This window comes from Mesoplodon densirostris, chromosome 4 (genome assembly GCF_025265405.1).
Source record: "Mesoplodon densirostris isolate mMesDen1 chromosome 4, mMesDen1 primary haplotype, whole genome shotgun sequence".
Classification (NCBI taxonomy): domain Eukaryota; kingdom Metazoa; phylum Chordata; class Mammalia; order Artiodactyla; family Ziphiidae; genus Mesoplodon; species Mesoplodon densirostris.
In genome coordinates, this window is record NC_082664.1 from 112,850,299 (window position 1) to 112,867,546 (window position 17,248).

Consider the following 17,248-nt stretch of genomic DNA (forward strand, 5'->3'; position numbering starts at 1 on the left):
TCTTTGTGTGCCTCTGAATCCGCACCTTGCTCTCTGTGTGTCCCTGTGGCCCTCTCCTGAGACCTCGAACCATAAAAGCCAGAGTTTATACGCAGCGTCCTGGATTTGGAACCCCACACTGAATGGAGAAAGACCTCTTCAAGCTTCAACAGACTGAATGTGAACTTTGAAACCCAGGGGGTTTTGAAATAGGCCACGGACTTCCACTCTTCCACAACCAAGCCTTCTGACCAATGCACAAACACCTGACGAGACCTGCTTTCCGACAGTGGGTGTAACATATAGATGGACCCAGAAATCCTGCAACCTAGTAGAATATGTAATGTGCACTTGGGGCCACTCCCATCATTTTTAGGACCAAGGAAACCTCCTATGGGCGGGCCGACCTGCGACTGGCTACAGGCAAGATGCAGCCCGTCACCTCTCAAGGGGCTAACGAAATTCGGCCCAACTGCCAATTGTTGCCAACTATGCCAAATCACTTTGCGAGGACCCATAGGAATGCCCACCACAGGAAGTGGTGGGCTTCAGTAATCAAGACCCACGTTCAAACCCCACTGCGGAAACTAGGCTAGCTTCCCAGGCACGTGTTGCCAGCATCCAGCCACCAGGTTTGGCGGCCCTGAACCCGGAGGAAACACTCAAATTCTTGACAGTGTTGTCCTACGTGCCCTCCTCCTGCCCACCGGGTAAGTCGAACCTACTGGAAGCCACAGACATCATTCAAACACGGGGTCACTCTATACCAGAGATGGCAGACCGCAAACACGACTGCTTTGATGACACTGACCATACCCCATACATCCTGGCACTTCTTCACTGACAGAGTGACACTACCGAGAACCTCCCAGAGATCAAAGGCACTCTCCTCGAGGACCACAGACCGATTTCCAATGGAAGAACTCTGCTGCACGAGGGGACCTGCAAGCTTCAAAGGGCACAGTGGCTGTCCACGGCAGCGCACCTGGCATCGGAACACTGAACGCATCTCTGCTCCGCCAACGGACTGCTCCAGATAAACCACTGGCTATCCAAAACTCCTGCGTGCCACAAGGGCTGGCCGCATCATGCCCTCTCGGAGAAACACTTTCGCTTTGCACATTCCCACACAAGGAAACAAAGTGGCCAAAGGGCATGTTCGCATAACCCAAATACCCCCAAGGTGAGCGGCACAGACGCTTCAACATGTCTGACTTCTCGGCGTCCCGCAAGACACACTTTGGGCGACATTCCTCCGGCAAAGGGATCACAACTCTAGGCAGGTTAAGTACGTAACCACATCCTCATGTACTGCCAAAGCCATCCTCTTCGTGGGCAGCTGATGCCAGCACATCACAAACAGGACGCATACTTGGGAAGACGTGGCCAGCTCCTGCAACCCAATCATGACAGCCCATCCCACGACATCGCACAGGACATGTCCTCATGATGCCTTGCCATCTTCTGCAGGCCAGCAGCCACCATGCAGGCTTGAATGCAGCACTCGGTCCTAACCCCACTCCACGATGACCCACTTAGTGCCAAAACTCTGTCGGGATCTGCAGTGGAGTAGCCGACCTGGGCAATACCTAGCCCTAATCCATCAGCTCCCTTCCGTTGAAGACCAACCCCAGCCCACACCCACCCACTGCTCCATCCCCACCGGGCACTAAAGAACTTCAATGCGCCAAAACAAATGACAGGGAGGGACACAGGCCTGGCCTGAGGCTCCAGGCTCCAACCAGGGACGCTTCCTCATTTTGGCTTCCAGAAATAGTCCCCGAAGCTGCATGCACAAATGTGATCCTGGCCAAAGCACACCTTTCCAAGCTGCAAGCTTACTGGGCCTCCACCAGCATGCACTCCGACTCTGAAGACCAGCAGGAGAGCCTTCCCCCTCGCATGCCCTCAACGGTCTTTCAGCAGGGACCTAATATGCGTAGATGACCCAGCTTATGGGCAGACACAGTGGATCGCCACATAGGAGCACCTCGAATTCTGGATCCCTGGTGTGTGTTTCCATGCAGGTCAGAAGCGGACGCTAGCCCTCACTCCTCACTCTCCCCTACCCCCGAGAGACGAAACGTGCTGGACCTCAGATTCGATGAGGAGACGGTTGAGTGTTCTCACTCATTTTGTTCAGATTTTCCAAGGAATGCATACAAGGGTGTCATCATCGATCCAAGCACAGCCTGGGACGCTGCAGAACACAACCGGCCATGCAGTGGGGGTCTGAAGAGGAGAGATGACCTCGGAGTACTCCAAAACCCTGGGGAATCCACAGCCCACAGGCCACTCAGAAAGAGCAACAGTCAATCCACTCTTGCAGCCACTGGGACCGTCTGAGGAAAACCTCATATCCAATGGCACATCTTAGGGTGGGTGAAAGCCTACCTTCCTGAGTTAGCCAGAGCCACGCGTAGCAACATGCCCCCGCGTCATTTTTCCACTTTTCCTTAGCACCTGCAGTCATCAGCCAACGTGTAGGTCTTCGTGTCTTGCCAACGGCCAGCCTCGTCCAGCACCTGCACCTGATAACTGGACATAAATCAGGCAGGCTTCAGAATTGGACCGGTGTACTCAGAGATCATGATTCATGAGAATTTTTACCTGGGCTTGAGCTTGGACCCTGCCTCCCAAGGACGTCTACCTTTAGAGAGAACTCAATGTTTGTGTGACAGCACGACTGCAGGAAGTAAGGCGTGTACGTTGCCCTGTACGTGAGAGGGTATATTTTTGTTTTCACGCATGTGCACATGTGTGACTGTTACTGCACACGAGGACGAACTTGTGGACGTCTTTGGGTGCCTCTGAATCCGCATCTTCTCTCTGTGTGTCCCTGTGGCCCTCTCCTGAGACGTCGAACCATAAAAGCCAGAGTTTATACACAGCGTCCTGGATTTGGACCCCCCCCACTGAATGGAGAAAGACCTCTTCAAGCTTCAACAGACTGAATGTGAACTTTGAAACCCAGGGGGTTTTGAAATAGGCCACGGACTTCCTCTCTTCCACAGCCAAGCCTTCTGACCAACGCAAAAACCCCTGACGAGACCTGATTTCCGACCGTGCGTGTAACATATAGATGGACCCAGAAATCCTGCAACCTAGTAGAATATGTAATGTGCACTTGGGGCCACTCCCATCATTTTTAGGAGCAAGGAAACCTCCTATGGGCGGGCCGACCTGCGACTGGCTACAGGCAAGATGCAGCCCGGCACCTCTCAAGGGGCTAACGAAATTCGGCCCAACTGCCAATTGTTGCCAACTATGCAAAATCACTTTGCGAGGACCCATGGGAATGCCCACCACAGGAAGTGGTGGGCTTCAGTAACCAAGACCCACGTTCAAACCCCACTGCGGAAACTAGGCTAGCTTCCAAGGCACATGTTGCCAGCATCCAGCCACCAGGTTTGGCGGCCCTGAACCCGGAGGAAACACTCAAATTCTTGACAGTGTTGTCCTACATGCCCATCTCCTCCCCACCGGGTAAGTTGAACCTACTGGAAGCCACAGACATCATTCAAACATGGGGTCACTCTATATCAGGGATGGCAGACCGCAAACACAACCACTTTGATGACACTGACCATACCCCATGCATCCTGGCACTTCTTCACTGACAGAGTGACACTACCGAAAACCTCACAGAGATCAAAGGCACTCTCCCCGAGGACCACAGACCGATTTCCAATAGAAGAACTCTGCTTCGTGAGGGGACCTGCAAGCTTCAAAGGGCACAGTGGCTGTCCATGGCAGCGCACCTGGCATCAGAACACTGAACGCATCTCTGCTCCGCCAACGGACTGCTCCAGATAAACCACTAGCTATCCAAAACTCCTGCGTGCCACAAGGGCTGGCCGCATCATGCCCTCTCGGAGAAACACTTTCGCTTTGCACATTCCCAAACAAGGAAACAAAGTGGCCAAAGGGCACGTTCGCATAAACCAAATACCCGCAAGGTGAGTGGCACAGACGCTTCAACATGTCTAACTTCTCAGCGTCCCGCAAGACACACTTTGGGCGACATTCCTCCGGCAAAGGGATCACAACTCTACACAGGTTAAGTACGTAACCGCATCCTCATGTACTGCCAAAGCCATCCTCTTCGTGGGCAGCTGATGCCAGCACATCACAAACAGGACGCATTCTTGGGAAGACGTGGGCAGCTCCTGCAACCCAATCATGACAGCCCATCCCACGACATCACACAGGACATGTCCACATGATGCCTTGCCACCTTCTGCAGGCCAGCAGCCACCACGCAGGCTTCAATGCAGCACTCGGTCCTAACCCCACTCCACGATGACCCACTTAGTGCCAAAACTCTGTCGGGATCTGCAGTGGAGTAGCCGACATGGGCAATACCTAGCCCTAATCCATCAGCTCCCTTCCGTTGAAGACCAAGCCCAGCCCACACCCACCCACTGCTCCATCCCCACCGGGCACTAAAGAACTTCAATGCGCCAAAACAAATGACAGGGAGGGACACAGGCCTGGCCTGAGGCTCCAGGCTCCAACCAGGGACGCTTCCTCATTTTGGCTTCCAGAAATAGCCCCCGAAGCTGCATGCACAAACGAGATCCTGGCCAAAGCACAACTTTCCAAGCTGCAAGCTTACTTGGCCTACACCAGCATGCACTCCGACTCTGAAGACCAGCAGGAGAGCCTTCCACCTCGCATGCCCTCAACGGTCTTTCAGCAGGGACCTAATATGCATAGATGACCCAGCTTATGGGCAGACACAGTGGACCCCCAGATAGGAGGACCTCGAATTCTGGAACCCTGGTGTGTGTTTGCATGCAGGTCAGAAGGGGACGCTGGCCCTCACTCCTCATTCTCCCCTACCCCCGATAGACGAAACGTGCTGGACCTCAGATTCGATGAGGAGACGGTAGAGTGTTCTCACTCATTTTGTTCAGATTTTCCAAGGAATGCATACAAGGGTGTCATCATCGATCCAAGCACAGGCTGGGATGCTGCAGAACACAACCAGGCATGCCGTGGTCGTCTGAAGAGGAGAGATGACCTCGGAGTACTCCAAAACCCTGGGGAATCCACAGCCAGCAGGCCACTCAGAAAGAGCAACAGTCAATCCACTCTTGCAGCCACTGGGACCGTCTGAGGAAAACCTCATATCCAATGGCACATCTTAGGGTGAGTGAAAGCCTACCTTCCTGAGTTAGCCAGAGCCACGCGTAGCAACATGACCCCGCGTCATTTTTCCACTTTTCCTTAGCACCTGCAGTCATCAGCCAACGCGTAGGTCTTCTTGTCTTTGCCGACGGCCAGCCTCGTCCAGCAGCTGCACCTGAGAACTGGACATAAATCAGGCAGGCTTCAGAATTGGACCGGTGTACTCAGAGATCATGATTCATGAGAATTTTTACCTGGGCTTGAGCTCGGACCCTGCCTCCCAAGGACGTCTACCTTTACAGAGAACTCAATGTTTGTCTGACAGCACGACTGCAGGAAGTAAGGCGTGTACGTTGGCCGGTACGTGAGAGGGTATATTTTTGTTTTCACGCATGTGCGCGTGTGTGACTGTTACTGCACACGAGGACGCGCTTGTGGGCTTCTTTGTGTGCCTCTGAATCAACATCTTGCTCCCTGTGTGTCCCTGTGGCCCTCTCCTGAGACCTCGAAGCATAAAAGCCAGAGTTTATACACAGCGCCCTGGATTTGGACCCCCCCACTGAATGGAGAAAGACCTCTTCAAGCTTCAACAGACTGAATGTGAACTTTGAAACCCAGGGGGTTTTGAAATAGGCCAGGGACTTCCAATCTTCCAAAGCCAAGCCTTCTGACCAACGCAAAAACACCTGACGAGACCTGCTTTCCGACCGTGGGTGTAACATATAGATGGACCCAGAAATCCTGCAACCTAGTAGAATACGTAATGTGCACTTGGGGCCACTCCCATCATTTTTAGGAGCAAGGAAACCTCCTATGTGCGGGCGGACCTGAGACTGGCTACAGGCAAGATGCAGCCCGGCACCTCTCAAGGGGCTAACGAAATTCGGCCCAACTGCCAATTGTTGCCAACTATGCCAAATCACTGTGCGAGGACCCATGGGAATGCCCACCACAGGAAGTGGTGGGCTTCAGTAACCAAGACCCACGTTCAAACCCCACTGTGGAAAATAGGCTAGCTTCCCAGGCATGTGTTGCCAGCATCCAGCCACCAGGTTTGGCGGCCCTGAACCCGGAGGAAACACTCAAATTCTTGACAGTGTTGTCCTGTGTGCCCTCCTCCTGCCCACCGGGTAAGTCGAACCTACTGGAAGCCACAGACTTCATTCAAACACGGGGTCACTGTATACCAGTGATGGCAGACCGCAAACACGACTGCTTTGATGACACTGAACATACCCCATACATCCTGGCACTTCTTCACTGACAGAGTGACACTACCGAGAACCTCCCAGAGATCAAAGGCACTCACCTCGAGGACCACAGACAGATTTCCAATGGAAGAACTCTGCTTCGCGAGGGGACCTGCAAGCTTCAAAGGACACAGTGGCTGTCCACGGCAGCGCACCTGGCATCGGAACACTGAACGCATCTCTGCTCTGCCAACGGACTGCTCCAGATAAACCACTGGCTATCCAAAACTCCTGCGTGCCACAAGGGCTGGCCGCATCATGCCCTCTCGGAGAAACACTTTTGCTTTGCAAATTCCCACACAAGGAAACAAATTGGCCAAAGGGCATGTTCGCATAACCCAAATACCCCCAAGGTGAGCGGCACAGACGCTTCAACATGTCTGACTTCTCGGCGTCCCGCAAGACACCCTTTGGGCGACATTCCTCCGTCAAAGGGATCACAACTCTACGCAGGTTAAGTACGTAACCACATCCTCATGTACTGCCAAAGCCATCCTCTTCGTGGGCAGCTGATGCCAGCACATCACAAACAGGACGCATACTTGGGAAGACGTGGCCAGCTCCTGCAATCCAATCATGACAGCCCATCCCAGGACATCACACAGGACATGTCCTCATGATGCCTTGCCATCTTCTGCAGGCCAGCAGCCACCATGCAGGCTTCAATGCAGCACTCGGTCCTAACCCCACTCCACGATGACCCTCTTAGTGCCAAAACTCTGTCGGGATCTGCAGTGGAGTAGCCGACCTGGGCAATACCTAGCCCTAATCCATCAGCTCCCTTCAGTTGAAGACCAACCCCAGCCCACACCCACCCACTGCTCCATCCCCACGGGGCACTGAAGAACTTCAATGCACCAAAACAAATGACAGGGAGGGACACAGGCCTGGCCTGAGGCTCCAGGCTCCAACCAGGGACGCTTCCTCATTTTGGCTTCCAGAAATAGCCCCCGAAGCTGCATGCACAAACGTGATCCTGGCCAAAGCACAACTTTCCAAGGTGCAAGCTTACTGGGCCTCCACCAGCATGCACTCCGACTCTGAAGACCAGCAGGAGAGCCTTCCCCCTCGCATGCCCTCAACGGTCTTTCAGCAGGGACCTAATATGCGTAGATGACCCAGCTTATGGGCACACACAGTGGATCCCCAGAGAGGAGCACCTCGAATTCTGGATACCTGGTGTGTGTTTGCATGCAGGTCAGAAGCGGACGCTAGCCCTCACTCCTCACTCTCCCCTACCCCCGAGAGACGAAACGTGCTGGACCTCAGATTCGATGAGGAGACGGTAGAGTGTTCTCACTCATTTTGTTCAGATTTTCCAAGGAATGCATTCAAGGGTGTCATCATCGATCCAAGCACAGGCTGGGACGCTGCAGAACACAACCGGGCATGCCGTGGGGGTCTGAAGAGGAGAGATGACCTCGGAGTACTCCAAAACCCTGGGGAATCCACAGCCCACAGGCCACTCAGAAAGAGCAACAGTCAATCCACTCTTGAAGCCACTGGGACCGTCTGAGGAAAACCTCATATCCAATGGCACATCTTAGGGTGGGTGAAAGCCTACCTTCCTGAGTTAGCCAGAGCTACGCGTAGCAACATGCCCCCGCATCATTTTTCCACTTTTCCTTAGCACCTGCAGTCATCAGCCAACGCGTAGGTCTTCTTGTCTTTGCCGACGGCCAGCCTCGTCCAGCACCTGCACCTGATAACTGGACATAAATCATGCAGGCTTCAGAATTGGACCGGTGTACTCAGAGATCATGATTCATGAGAATTTTTACCTGGGCTTGAGCTCGGACCCTGCCTCCCAAGGACGTCTACCTTTACAGATAACTCAATGTTTGTCTGACAGCACGACTGCAGGAAGTAAGGCATGTACGTTGGCCAGTACGTGAGAGGGTATATTTTTGTTTTCACGCATGTGCGCGTGTGACTGTTACTGCACACGAGGATGCACTTGTGGGCTTCTTTGTGTGCCTCTGAATCTGCATCTTGCTCTCTGTGTTTCCCTGTGGCCCTCTCCTGAGACCTCGAACCATAAAAGCCAGAGATAATACACAGCGCCCTGGATTTGGACCCCCCACTGAAAGGAGGAAGACCTCTTCAAGCTTCAACAGACTGAATGTGAACTTTGAAACCCAGTGGGTTTTGAAATAGGCCACGGACTTCCACTCTTCCACAGCCAAGCCTTCTGACCAACGCACAAACACCTGACGAGACCTGCTTTCTGACCGTGGGTGTAACATATAGATGGACCCAGAAATCCTGCAACCTAGTAGAATATGTAATGTGCACTTGGGGCCACTCCCATCATTTTTAGAAGCAAGGAAACCTCCTATGGGCGGGCCGACCTGCGACTGGCTACAGGCAAGATGCAGCCCGGCACCTCTCAAGGGGCTAACGAAATTCGGCCCAACTGCCAATTGTTGCCAACTATGCCAAATCACTTTGCAAGGACCCATGGGAATGCCCACCACAGGAAGTGGTGGGCTTCAGTAACCAAGACCCACATTCAAACCCCACTTCGCAAACTAGGCTAGCTTCCCAGGCACGTGTTGCCAGCATCTAGCCACCAGGTTTGGCGGCCCTGAACCCGGAGGAAACACTCAAATTCTTGACAGTGTTGTCCTACGTGCCCTCCACCTGCCCACCGGGTAAGTCGAACCAACTGGAAGCCACAGACATCATTCAAACACGGGGTCACTATATTCCAGAGATGGCAGACCGCAAACACGACTGCTTTGATGACACTGACCATACCCCATGCATCCTGGCACTTCTTCACTGACAGAGTGACACTACCGAGAACCTCACAGAGATCAAAGGCACTCTCCCAGAGGACCACAGACCGATTTCCAATGGAAGAACTCTGCTTCGCGAGGGGACCTGCAAGCTTCAAAGGGCACAGTGGCTGTCCACGGCTGCGAACCTGGCATCGGAACACTGAACGCATCTGTGCTCCGCCAAAGGACTGCTCCAGATAAGCCACTAGCTATCCAAAACTCCTGAGTGCCACAAGGGCTGGCCGCATCATGCCCTCTCGGAGAAACACTTTCGCTTTGCACATTCCCAAACAAGGAAACAAAGTGGCCAAAGGGCATGTTCGCATAACCCAAATACCCGCAAGGTGAGCGGCACAGACGCTTCAACATGTCTAACTTCTCGGTGTCCCGCAAGACACCTTTTGGGCGACATTCCTCCGGCAACGGGATCACAACTCTACGCAGGTTAAGTACGTAACCGCATCCTCATATACTGCCAAAGCCATCCCCTTCGTGGGCAGCTGATGCCAGCACATCACGAACAGGACACATTCTTGGGAAGAGGTGGCCAGCTCCTACAACCCAAAAATCACAGCCCATCTCACGACATCACACAGGACATGTCCTCATGATGCCTTGCCATCTTCTGCAGGCCAGCAGCCACCATGCAGGCTTGAATGCAGCACTCGGTCCTAACCCCACTCCACGATGACCCACTTAGTGCCAAAACTCTGTCGGGATCTGCAGTGGAGTAGCCGACCTGGGCAATACCTAGCCCTAATCCATCAGCTCCCTTCCATTGAAGACCAACCCCAGCCCACACCCACCCACTGCTCCATCCCCACCGGGCACTAAAGAACTTCAATGCACCAAAACAAATGACAGGGAGGGACACAGGACTGGCCTGAGGCTCCAGGCTCCAACCAGGGACGCTTCCTCATTTTGGCTTCCAGAAATAGCCCCCGAAGCTGCATGCACAAACGTGATCCTGGCCAAAGCACACCTTTCCAAGCTGCAAGCTTACTGGGCCTCCACCAGCATGCACTCTGACTCTGAAGACCAGCAGGAGAGCCTTCCCCCTCGCATGCCCTCAACGGTCTTTCAGCAGGGACCTAATATGCGTAGATGACCCAGCTTATGGGCAGACACAGTGGATCCCCACATAGGAGCACCTCGAATTCTGGATCCCTTGTGTGTGTTTCCATGCAGGTCAGAAGCGGACGCTAGCCCTCACTCCTCACTCTCCCCTACTCCGAGAGACGAAACGTGCTGGACCTCAGATTCGAAGAGGAGACGGTTGAGTGTTCTCACTCATTTTGTTCAGATTTTCCAAGGAATGCGTACAAGGGTGTCATCATCGATCCAAGCACAGGCTGGGATGCTTCAGAACACACCCGGGCATGCCGTGGGCGTCTGAAGAGGAGAGATGACCTCGGAGTACTCCAAAACCCTGGGGGATCCACAGCCCTCAGGCCACTCAGAAAGAGCAACAGTCAATCCACTCTTGCAGCCACTGGGACCGTCTGAGGAAAACCTCATATCCAAAGGCACATCTTAGGGAGGGTGAAAGCCTACCTTCCTGAGTTAGCCAGAGCCACGCGTAGGATCATGCCCCCGCGTCATGTTTCCACTTTTCTGTAGCACCTGCAGTCATCAGCCAATGCGTAGTTCTTCTTGTCTTTGCCGACGGCCAGCCTCGTCCAGCAGCTGCACCTGAGAACTGGACATAAATCAGGCAGGCTTCAGAATTGGACCGGTGTACTCAGAGATCATGATTCATGAGAATTTTTACCTGGGCTTGAGCTCGGACCCTGCCTCCCAAGGACGTCTACCTTTACAGAGAACTCAATGTTTGTCTGACAGCACGACTGCAGGAAGTAAGGCGTGTACGTTGGCCTGTACGTGAGAGGGTATATTTTTGTTTTCACGCATGTGCGCGTGTGTGACTGTTACTGCACACGAGGGCGCGCTTGTGGGCTTCTTTGTGTGCCTCTGAATCCGCATCTTGCTCCCAGTGTGTCCCTGTGGCCCTCTCCTTAGACCTCGAACCATAAAAGCCAGAGTTTATACACAGTGCCCTGGCTTTGGACCCCCCCACTGAATGGAGAAAGACCTATTCAAGCTTCAACAGACTGAATGTGAACTTTGAAACCCAGGGGGTTTTGAAATAGGCCACGGACTTGCACTCTTCCACAGCCAAGCCTTCTGACCAACGCAAAAACACCTGACGAGACATGCTTTCCGACCGTGGGTGTAACATATAGATGGACCCAGAAATCCTGCAACCTAGTAGAATATGTAATGTGCACTTGGGGCCACTCCCATCATTTTTAGGAGCAAGGAAACCTCCTATGGGCGGGCCGACCTGCGACTGGCTACAGGCAAGATGCAGCCTGGCACCTCTCAAGGGGCTAACGAAATTCGGCCCAACTGCCAATTGTTGCCAACTATGCCAAATCACTTTGCGAGGACCCATGGGAATGCCCACCACAGGAAGTGGTGGGCTTCAGTAACAAAGACCCACGTTGAAACCCCACTGTGGAAACTAGGCTAGCTTCCCAGGCACATGTTGCCAGCACCCAGCCACCAGGTTTGGCGGCGCTGAACCGGAGGAAACACTCAAATTCTTGACAGTGTTGTCCTACGTGCCCTCCTCCTGCCCACCGGGTAAGTCGAACCTACTGGAAGCCACAGACATCATTCAAACACGGGGTCACTGTATACCAGGGATGGCAGACCGCAAACACGACTGCTTTGATGACACTGAACATACCCCATACATCCTGGCACTTCTTCACTGACAGAGTGACACTACCGAGAACCTCCCAGAGATCAAAGGCACAGTCCCCGAGGACCACAGACCGATTTCCAATGGAAGAACTCTGCTTCACGAGGGGACCTGCAAGCTTCAAAGGGCACAGTGGCTGTCCACGGCAGCGCACCTGGCATCGGAACACTGAACGCATCTCTGCTCCGCCAACGGACTGCTCCAGATAAACCACTGGCTATCCAAAACTCCTGCGTGCCACAAGGGATGGCCGCATCATGCCCTCTCGGAGAAACACTTTCGCTTTGCACATTCCCACACAAGGAAACAAATTGGCCAAAGGGCATGTTCGCATAACCCAAATACCCCCAAGGTGAGCGGCACAGACACTTCAACATGTCTGACTTCTCAGCGTCCTGCAAGACACCCTTTGGGCGACATTCCTCCGTCAAAGGGATCACAACTCTACGCAGGTTAAGTACGTAACCGCATCCTCATGTACTGCCAAAGCCATCCTCTTCGTGGGCAGCTGATGCCAGCACATCACAAACAGGACGCATACTCGGGAAGACGTGGCCAGCTCCTGCAACCCAATCATGACAGCCCATCCCACGACATCACACAGGACATGTCCTCATGATGCCTTGCCATCTTCTGCAGGCCAGCAGCCACCATGCAGGCTTCAATGCAGCACTCCGTCCTAACCCCACTCCAAGATGACCCACTTAGTGCCAAAACTCTGTCGGGATCTGCAGTGGAGTAGCCGACCTGGGCAATACCTAGCCCTAATCCATCAGCTCCCTTCCGTTGAAGACCAACCCCAGCCCACACCCACCCACTGCTCCATCCCCACCGGGCACTAAAGAACTTCAATGCACCAAAACAAATGACAGGGAGGGACACAGGCCTGGCCTGAGGCTCCAGGCTCCAACCAGGGACGCTTCCTCATTTTGGCTTCCAGAAATAGCCCCCGAAGCTGCATGCACAAACGTGATCCTGGCCAAAGCACAACTTTCCAAGCTGCAAGCTTACTGGGCCTCCACCAGCATGCACTCCGACTCTGAAGACCAGCAGGAGAGCCTTCCCCCTCGCATGCCCTCAACGGTCTTTCAGCAGGGACCTAATATGCGTAGATGACCCAGCTTATGGGCAGACACAGTGGATCCACAGATAGGAGCACCTCGAATTCTGGATCCCTGGTGTGTGTTTGCATGCAGCTCAGAAGGGGACGCTAGCCCTCACTCCTCACTCTGCCCTACCCCCGAGAGACGAAACGTGCTGGACCTCAGATTCGATGAGGAGACGGTAGAGTGTTCTCACTCATTTTGTTCAGATTTTCCAAGGAATGCATACAAGGGTGTCATCATCGATCGAAGCACAGGCTGTGATGCTGCAGAACACAACCGGGCATGCCGTGGGGGTCTGAAGAGGAGACATGACCTCGGAGTACTCCAAAACCCTGGGGAATCCACAGCCCTCAGGCCACTCAGAGAGAGCAACAGTCAATCCACTCTTGCAGCCACTGGGACCGTCTGAGGAAAACCTCATATCCAATGGCACATCTTAGGGTGAGTGAAAGCGTACCTTCCTGAGTTAGCCAGAGCCACGCGTAGCAACATGACCCCGTGTCATTTTTCCACTTTTCCTTAGCACCTGCAGTCATCAGCCAACGTGTAAGTCTTCTTGTCTTTGCCGACGGCCAGTCTCGTCCAGCACCTGCACCTGAGAACTGGACATAAATCAGGCAGGCTTCAGAATTGGACCGGTGTACTCAGAGATCATGATTCATGAGAATTTTTACCTGGGCTTGAGCTCGGACCCTGCCTCCCAAGGACGTCTACCTTTACAGAGAACTCAATGTTTGTGTGACAGCACGACTGCAGGAAGTAAGGCGTGTACGTTGGCCTGTACGTGAGAGGGTATATTTTTGTTTTCAGGCATGTGCGCGTGTGTGACTGTTACTGCACACGAGGACGCGCTTGTGGGCTTCTTTGTGTGCCTCTGAATCCGCATCTTGCTCCCTGTGTGTCCCTGTGGCCCTCTCCTGAGACCTCGAACCATAAAAGCCAGAGTTTATACACAGCGCCCTGGATTGGGACCCCCCCACTGAATGGAGAAAGACCTCTTCAAGCTTCAACAGACTGAATGTGAACTTTGAAACACAGGGGGTTTTGAAATAGGCCAAGGACTTCCAATCTTCCAAAGCCAAGCCTTCTGACCAACGCAAAAACACCTGACGAGACCTGCTTTCCGCCCGTGGGTGTAACATATAGATGGACACAGACATCCTGCAACCTAGTAGAATACGTAATGTGCACTTGGGGCCACTCCCATCATTTTTAGGAGCAAGGAAACCTCCTATGGGCGGTCCGACCTGCGACTGGCTACAGGCAAGATGCAGCCTGGCACCTCTCAAGGGGCTAATGAAATTCGGCCCAACTGCCAATTGTTGCCAACTATGCCAAATCACTTTGCGAGGACCCATGGGAATGCCCACCACAGGAAGTGGTGGGCTTCAGTAATCAAGACCCACGTTCAAATCCCACTGCGGAAACTAGGCTAGCTTCCCAGGCACGTGTTGCCAGCATCCAGCCACCAGGTTTGGCGGCCCTGAACCCGGAGGAAACACTCAAATTCTTGACAGTGTTTTTCTACGTGCCCTTCTCCAGCCCACTGGGTAAGTCGAACCTACTGGAAGCCACAGACATTATTCAAACTCGGGGTCACTGTATACCAGGGATGGCAGACCGCAAACACGACTGCTTTGATGACACTGACCATACCCCATGCATCCTGGCACTTCTTCACTGACAGCGTGACACTACCGAGAACCTCCCAGAGATCAAAGGCACTCTCCCCGAGGACCACAGACCGATTTCCAATAGAAGAACTCTGCTTCGCGAGGGGACCTGCAAGCTTCAAAGGGCACAGTGGCTGTCCACGGCAGCGCACCTGGCATCAGAACACTGAACGCATCTCTGCTCCGCCAACGGACTGCTCCAGATAAACCAATAGCTATCCAAAACTCCTGCGTGCCACAAGGGCTGGCCGCATCATGCCCTCTCGGAGAAACACTTTCGCTTTGCACATTCCCAAACAAGGAAACAAAGTGGCCAAAGGGCATGTTCGCATAACCCAAATACCCCCAAGGTGAGCGGCACAGACGCTTCAACATGTCTAACTTCTTGGCATCCCGCAAGACACCCTTTGGGCGACATACCTCCGGCAACGGGATCACAACTCTACGCAGGTTAAGTATGTAACCACATCCTCATGTACTGCCAAAGCCATCCCCTTCGTGGGCAGCTGATGCCAGCACATCACGAACAGGACGCATTCTTGGGAAGACGTGGCCAGCCCCTGCAACCCAATCATGACAGCCCATCCCACGACATCACACAGGACATGTCCTCATGATGCCTTGCCATCTTCTGCAGGCCAGCAGCCACCACGCAGGCTTCAATGCAGCACTCGGTCCTAACCCCACTCCACGATGACCCACTTAGTGCCAAAACTCTGTCGGGATCTGCAGTGGAGTAGCCGACATGGGCAATACCTAGCCCTAATCCATCAGCTCCCTTCCGTTGAAGACCAATCCCAGCCCACACCCACCCACTGCTCCATGCCCACCGGGCACTAAAGAACTTCAATGCGCCAAAACAAATGACTAGGAGGGACACAGGCCTGGCCTGAGGCTCCAGGCTCCAACCAGGGACGCTTCCTCATTTTGGCTTCCAGAAATAGCCCCCGAAGCTGCATGCACAAACGTGATCCTGGCCTAAGCACACCTTTCCAAGCTGCAAGCATACTGGGCCTCCACCAGCATGCACTCCGACTCTGAAGACCAGCAGGAGAGCCTTCCCCCTCGCATGCCCTCAACGGTCTTTCAGCAGGGACCTAATATGCGTAGATGACCCAGCTTATGGGCAGACACAGTGGATCCCCAGATAGGAGCACCTCGAATTCTGGATCCCTGGTGTGTGTTTGCATGCAGGTCAGAAGCGGACGCTAGCCCTCACTCCTCACTCTCCCCTACCCCAGAGAGACGAAACGTGCTGGACCTCAGATTCGATGAGGAGACGGTTGAGTGTTCTCACTCATTTTGTTCAGATTTTCCAAGGAATGCATTCAAGGGTATCATCATCGATCCAAGCACAGGCTGGGACGCTGCAGAACACAACCGGGCATGCCGTGGGGGTCTGAAGAGGAGAGATGACCTCGGAGTACTCCAAAACCCTGGGGAATCCACAGCCCACAGGCCACTCAGAAAGAGCAACAGTCAATCCACTCTTGCAGCCACTGGGACCGTCTGAGGAAAACCTCATATCCAATGGCACATCTTAGGGTGGGTGAAAGCCTACCTTCCTGAGTTAGCCAGAGCCACGCGTAGCAACATGCCCCCGCGTCATTTTTCCACTTTTCCTTAGCACCTGCAGTCATCGGCCAACGCGTAGGTCTTCTTGTCTTTGCCGACGGCCAGCCTCGTCCAGCACCTGCACCTGATAACTGGACATAAATCAGGCAGGCTTCAGAATTGGACCGGTGTACTCAGAGATCATGATTCATGAGAATTTTTACCTGGGCTTGAGCTCGGACCCTGCCTCCCAAGGACGTCTACCTTTACAGAGAACTCAATGTTTGTCTGACAGCACGACTGCAGGAAGTAAGGCGTGTACGTTGCCCTGTACGTGAGAGGGTATATTTTTGTTTTCACGCATGTGCGCATGTTTGACTGTTACTGCACACGAGGACGAACTTTTGGGCGTCTTTGTGTGCCTCTGAATCCGCATCTTGCTCTCTGTGTGTCCCTGTGGCCCTCTCCTGAGACATCGAATCATAAAAGCCAGAGTTTATACACAGCGTCCTGGATTTGGACCCCCCCACTGAATGGAGAAAGACCTCTTCAAGCTTCAACAGACTGAATGTGAACTTTGAAACCCAGGGGGTTTTGAAATAGGCCACGGACTTCCACTCTTCTACAGCCAAGCCTTCTGACCAATGCAAAAACACCTGACGAGACCTGCTTTCCGACCGTGGGTGTAACATATAGATGGACCCAGAAATCCTGCAACCTAGTAGAATATGTAATGTGCACTTGGGGCCACTCTCATCATTTTTAGGAGCAAGGAAACCTCCTATGGGCGGGCCGACCTGCGATTGGTTACAGGAAAGATGCAGCCCGGCACCTCTCAAGGGGCTAATGAAATTCGGCCCAACTGCCAATTGTTGCCAACTATGCCAAATCACTTTGCGAGGACCCATGGGAATGCCCACCACAGGAATTGGTGGGCTTCAGTAACCAAGACCCACGTTCAAACCCCACTGCGGAAACTAGGCTAGCTTCCCAGGCACGTGTT

At 53.5% G+C, this 17,248-nt stretch overlaps 6 non-coding genes across 6 annotated transcripts; all 6 read right to left on the reverse strand.

Moving 5' to 3' along the window:
- Positions 1-2,069: 2,069 nt before the first annotated feature.
- Positions 2,070-2,162, reverse strand: LOC132490100 (small nucleolar RNA SNORD116). Its single transcript, XR_009532461.1, has one exon. It is a non-coding gene; the product is annotated as a small nucleolar RNA SNORD116 (small nucleolar RNA).
- Positions 2,163-4,845: 2,683 nt separating this feature from the next.
- LOC132489895 (small nucleolar RNA SNORD116) lies at positions 4,846-4,938 on the reverse strand. The gene has a single exon (XR_009532262.1). It is a non-coding gene; the product is annotated as a small nucleolar RNA SNORD116 (small nucleolar RNA).
- Positions 4,939-7,622: 2,684 nt separating this feature from the next.
- On the reverse strand, positions 7,623-7,715 carry LOC132490059 (small nucleolar RNA SNORD116). Its single transcript, XR_009532422.1, has one exon. It is a non-coding gene; the product is annotated as a small nucleolar RNA SNORD116 (small nucleolar RNA).
- Positions 7,716-10,395: 2,680 nt separating this feature from the next.
- Positions 10,396-10,488, reverse strand: LOC132489490 (small nucleolar RNA SNORD116). Its single transcript, XR_009531900.1, has one exon. It is a non-coding gene; the product is annotated as a small nucleolar RNA SNORD116 (small nucleolar RNA).
- A 2,683-nt stretch (positions 10,489-13,171) lies between these two features.
- LOC132489534 (small nucleolar RNA SNORD116) lies at positions 13,172-13,264 on the reverse strand. Its single transcript, XR_009531942.1, has one exon. It is a non-coding gene; the product is annotated as a small nucleolar RNA SNORD116 (small nucleolar RNA).
- Positions 13,265-15,948: 2,684 nt separating this feature from the next.
- LOC132490128 (small nucleolar RNA SNORD116) lies at positions 15,949-16,041 on the reverse strand. Its single transcript, XR_009532487.1, has one exon. It is a non-coding gene; the product is annotated as a small nucleolar RNA SNORD116 (small nucleolar RNA).
- Between the last annotated feature and the right edge of the window lie 1,207 nt (positions 16,042-17,248).